This window comes from Myotis brandtii, unplaced genomic scaffold (assembly GCF_000412655.1).
Source record: "Myotis brandtii unplaced genomic scaffold, ASM41265v1 scaffold131, whole genome shotgun sequence".
Lineage (NCBI taxonomy): Eukaryota > Metazoa > Chordata > Mammalia > Chiroptera > Vespertilionidae > Myotis > Myotis brandtii.
Window position 1 is genome coordinate 5,393,337 of NW_005354632.1, and position 5,789 is coordinate 5,399,125.

Below are 5,789 nucleotides of genomic sequence, written 5' to 3' on the forward strand. Positions count from 1 at the left end.
AATACAGTTCCTCATGTTGTGGTGACCCCCAACCATAAAATTATTTTCGTTGCTACTTCATAACTGTAATTTTGCTACTTTTATGAATCGTGATGTAACTATCTGATATGCAGGATGTATTTTCATTGTTCGCGACCCACAGGTTGAGAACCGCTGGCTACCTTTCAGCTAATCATTCCCAGTACTAGGCACAATGACTGACACTTGGCAGGTACTAAATATTTTATTGAAAACTTTCTCTACTCACAACATTTGACAACAAATGTGTGAGGGCTTCTTTCCCCATACCAACTCCTTGGACACCACCTGGATGTGTCCTATCATTTAATTCCATTCTGACATTAACAACTTGGAGTTAGTAGACTGCACATGATAAGGGCTCAGACTACCCACAAGAATACACTCAATCATGAGAGGTGGATCCCCAGGTTACCCATACTTCTGTCCTACTTGGATACAAATCGGGGGTTCCTGTGACCCCCCTCATCAGGCTAAATAATTTGCTATCACAGCTCACAGAACTCAGGACAACACTTCACTTATTATCACAAGGAATAGTATAAAAGATATCCTTTATTATAAAAGATGCAAATTCCCCACCAGTTGGTTGGGTTGGTTGGAGTGTCATCCTGTACATCAAAAGGTTGCGGGTTCAGTCCCCAGTCCGTCTGCATATGGGAGGCAACCAATTAATGTTCCTCCCTCCACTGATGTTTCTTTCCCTTCCTGTCTCTCTAAAATCAATAAACATATCCTTGGTGAAGACGTAAAAACAACAACAAACCTGAAGCTCTGTGAACCTCAGTGCTTAGGGTTCTTAGAGAAGTTCTATTAGAGCAGTGGTTCTCAACCTTCCTAATGCCACGACCCTTTAATACAGTTCATGTTGTGGTGACCCCCAATTTCATTGTTACAAATTGAACATAATTAAAGCATAGTGATTAATCACAAAAACAATATGTAATTATATATGTGTTTTCCGATGGTCTTAGGCGACCCCTGTGAAAGGGTCAAAGGGGTCGCAACCCACAGGTTGAGAACCGCTGTATTAGAGGGACATGATGGATTAAATTATGAGGTCACGGCCCAGCTGGTGTGGCTTGATGGTTGAGCATCAACCTATGAACCAAGGAGGTCACAGTTCGATTCCAGGTCAAAGGCACATGCCCGGGTTGCAGGCTCCATTCCTAGTGTGGGGTGTGCAGGAGGCAGCCTGTTAGTGATTCTCTCTCATCATTGATGTTTCTATCTCTCTCCCTACCTCTCTGATATCAATAAAAATACATTTTTAAAAAAAGTAGGGTCAGAATTTCGTATCAAGTCCTCTGGATAATGGCTTTATCCTGACACAGCGGGGGGGGGGGGGGGGGGCGGGGGGAAAAGCCTGATACAGCGGGGGGAACTCGAGTATAAATTATACCCCATTGCTGTTCCAAACGTAAGGCAAGGGAACTGGTTTTTATATACCCATACCAGTCAGTCATCAGCGAAAGAGCGCTACCGAGGAGGAAATTCTCAGCCACTCCCAGCTCTGGGTGTGTGGGCAGTTAGCAGCTAAAGTGAACTGGGTCTGGAGGATTCATTTCCAAGACGGTTCACTCACATGGCCGGAAGACAGGTTGGTGCTGGCAGCCTGGGGGTGGGGTGGGGTGGGGTGGGGTGCACTTGGCTTCTCTCACGTGGGCCTATGCGTGGGGCTGGCAGCCTAGCATCCAGATTCCAGGAGTAGGTGTTCCGAGAGACAGGAAGTAGAAACGGCCAGTCTCTTAACACCTGGGCCTGAAACTGGCACTTCATTGGTGAAATGACAGAACCCACCCAGATTCAAAAGATGAAGAAACACAGACCCCTCTCTCTCATCATTGATGTTTCTATCTCTCTCCCTACCTCTCTGAAATCAATAAAAATATATTTTTTTAAAAAGTAGGGTCAGAATTTCGTATCAAGTCCTCTGGATAATGGCTTTAGCCTGATACAGCGGGGGGAACTCGAGTATAAATTATACCCCATTGCTGTTCCAAACGTAAGGCAAGGGAACTGGTTTTTATATACCCATACCAGTCAGTCATCAGCGAAAGAGCGCTACCGAGGAGGAAATTCTCAGCCACTCCCAGCTCTGGGTGTGTGGGCAGTTAGCTAAAGTGCTCAACTGGGTCTGGAGGATTCATTTCCAAGACGGTTCACTCACATGGCCGGAAGACAGGTTGGTGCTGGCAGCCTGGGGGTGGGGTGGGGTGGGGTGGGGTGCACTTGGCTTCTCTCACGTGGGCCTATGCGTGGGGCTGGCAGCCTAGCATCCAGATTCCAGGAGTAGGTGTTCCGAGAGACAGGAAGTAGAAATGAAATCAATAAAAATATATTTTTTTAAAAAGTAGGGTCAGAATTTCGTATCAAGTCCTCTGGATAATGGCTTTAGCCTGATACAGCGGGGGGAACTCGAGTATAAATTATACCCCATTGCTGTTCCAAACGTAAGGCAAGGGAACTGGTTTTTATATACCCATACCAGTCAGTCATCAGCGAAAGAGCGCTACCGAGGAGGAAATTCTCAGCCACTCCCAGCTCTGGGTGTGTGGGCAGTTAGCTAAAGTGCTCAACTGGGTCTGGAGGATTCATTTCCAAGACGGTTCACTCACATGGCTGGAAGACAGGTTGGTGCTGGCAGCCTGGGGTGGGGTGGGGCGCACTTGGCTTCTCTCCACGTGGGCCTATGCGTGGGGCTGGCAGCCTAGCATCCAGATTCCAGGAGTAGGTGTTCCGAGAGACAGGAAGTAGAAATGGCCAGTCTCTTAATACCTGGGCTTGAAACTGGCACTTCATTGGTGAAATCACCGAACCCACCCAGATTCAAAAAGATGAAGAAACAGACCCCTTGTCTCAAAAGGAGTGTCAAAGAATTTGTGTATCTTAATCAGGCACAATTTTCCTCTGGCCACAAACTGTTTACATTCATTCCTCTTATTATTTTTAATTTTTATTTATTGATTTTATAGAAGGGAGATAGAAATACAGATTGAGATATAGAGATGAGAGAGAAATGTCGGTTTGTTGTTCCACTTATCTTTTTGTTGTTGTTGTTGTTAATCCTCACCCGAGGATATTTTCCCATTGATTTTTAGAGAGAATGGGAGGGGGAGAGACAGAGAGAGAAAAACATCAAAGTGAGAGAGACACATTGATTGGTTGCCTCACCCATGCCCCCCGACTGGGGATGGGGATTGAACTTGCAACCCAGGTATGGGAATGGAACCCATGAGAGACCCTTTGGTTCACAGGCTGATGCTCTAACCATTGAGCCACCAGCCAAGGCAGAATAAAGCTTTCAAAGGAGTCAGCTGTGGGCTCTCTTGAGAACCAAGTTAAAACTTTTTCTAGGAGAGATATTTTTTTTTACATTTAATTATTAAATTTAAAATATAAACAAAAGTAAAGCCCTTAGCATGAGTCCTCATGTGCCCATCCCCCAGCTTCAACAGTGCTGTTTCATCTGCTCCCCCACCCACTCAAATTATTTTGAAATCTTAGCACATCATTTCATTTGAAAATATTTTAGTGCATGCCTCTAAAATAGAGGGAATCTTTATAAAATTAACAACCATAATATCATCTTTACAGTAAAAAAAAAAGTTTCTTAAGGTCAAATATACAGTGTTCAGATTTTCCTAATTTCCTAAACAAGTGTTTTTTTTCCCCTCTTCACTTAAATCAGGATTCAAAAGAAAGTTTATCTCTTCCCCTCTCTCCTTGGCAATTTATCGCTGAAGAAATCGGTAATTTGTCTTGTAGAGTTTTCCACAGTCTGGATTTTTCTAATCGCATCCCTGCAGTGTTGTTCAACATATTCCTCTATAAATTTATTTCTGTGTTAACCAGTACCAATTTATGTCCTGTAATTGGTGGTTAGATCTAGAGACTTAATCGGACTCAGTTTCAAGTCTTTGACAAAAATACTTCATCGCTGGTCTGTGTACTTCCCTCGGAGGTGGTGAATGCCTGGTTTCTCTTTGTGATGTTAGCGGCCTGAGATCATTGCCTAGACCCCATTAATGGGCTGATGCCTAATGAATTTTAAGAAACAAATGTGGCTGCCATGGCTAACACATTCAGAAAAGCATTTCTTGAAAAGTGTATTGTTTGTTATTTCCCAGTCATGACCACAGCCCTGTAAGTTTGCCCTGGTGGCTGCACCCTGGGCTGGTCCAGGACACTTCAGGGAACTTGTGCCCCCTGGGCTTTGTGTGTCTGGCAGTGCTGCGGGGTGTTGTGGCGGTTATTGACCACTAGAGGACACTGTGGCTCCAGGACTTCATGTGGTTCCCAGCCAGTCCTGCAACTCCAAGGCCTCTCAGAAGGCCAAGCCTTCCTTGTGCATTAAGGCGCCAACTGTGTGCCTCTAGTATATGGAGGGGAACGATGAAACAGGTCACATACAAAGTCCTGTGCCGCCACTGCTTCCCAAGGGCGTTTCTTTGTATTTTCCTTTAAAAATCAATATAGAGGTCCTCCTCCAACTGTTGGAAACCGTGTTAGCCTCCTGCTGCAAACAGCAAATTTGGTTATTTGGTGTTAGATTTTTTTTTTTAAACCACAACTGCAATATATGGGCCTTTTGGAATGTGAATGTATCCAAGAAAGATGCCAAAGTGGATTCATTTCTGAACTAATTTATTCATTTATTCAACACTGAATATCCAGGGGAAAAGGGAGGGGAACTGATATTTACCCAAAGCTACTCTCTGCCAGGCACCGTCCCATCCTTTCACCCACATCCTAGCAAGATGTGTCATAATTAGCCTCATGTAAATCCAAGGAAACTGAGTCTCGTTGAGCCTAAGTGGACTAACTTACTGAAGGTTATCTTTGGAGGGAGGAGAGTAGGTATAATGAAGAAATGAGATGACAAAGGGTAAGCTAAGGCATTGGCTGTAGGAAGGAACAGATGCAACTGAGAGCTTGACGAGGTCAAGGTGTTAATGTCCAAGTGTGGTCAAGGATAGAGCCAAGGATGACTTTCAGCCTCTTAAATGCATTTTTATTGATTTCAGAGAGAAAGGTCATTCCTTTTATTGATTGATTTGATAGAGAGAGAGAAGGGAGGTAGAAAGGAAAACATTGATCTGTTGTTCCACTTATTCATTGGTTGCTTCTTATATGTGCCCTGACCAGGGATCGGCATTGAACCTGAAACCTTGGTGTATCTATACGACGCTCTCTACCCAACGGAGCAGCCCCGCCAAGGGAGCTTTCTCTTTTAAAACAGGACTAATAAGCCCGGCCCAGGGCGGCTCAGTGGTTGAGCATCCACCTATGAACTAGGAGGTCACCGTTTGATTCCTGGTCAGGGCACATGCCGGGGTTGCAGGCTCCATCCCCAGTGGGGGGCGTGCAGGAGGCATCTCTGTCATCATTGATGTTTCTCTCTCTCCCTCTCCCTTATCAATAAACAGATTAAAAAAATAAAATAGGACTAATAACATAAAATAGGACTAAAAACATGCCCCACCCCCAAAGGCGGCATCGTGGCTTCTCCTCTTCCATCACCGACAGGACAGCAGTAACTCAGGTGTAAAGTGTCAAGCGGCGTCTCTGCAGGGGGAGAGGGCCCCATACAATGGCGCCTCTGAGACCAGATAGTTGCGCCCCAACATGCAGAAGGTGCCCACTGGAGTTTGGGGGCTGCCAGCTTTTCTGAGTTCAGCGGTATTGCAGCAACTTCACCCAGCCCGGGTACCCCGAAGGCCCCCGTGGGCTGTGCCGGGGACCCGAGTGGCGGCTGCCTCGGACCCCTC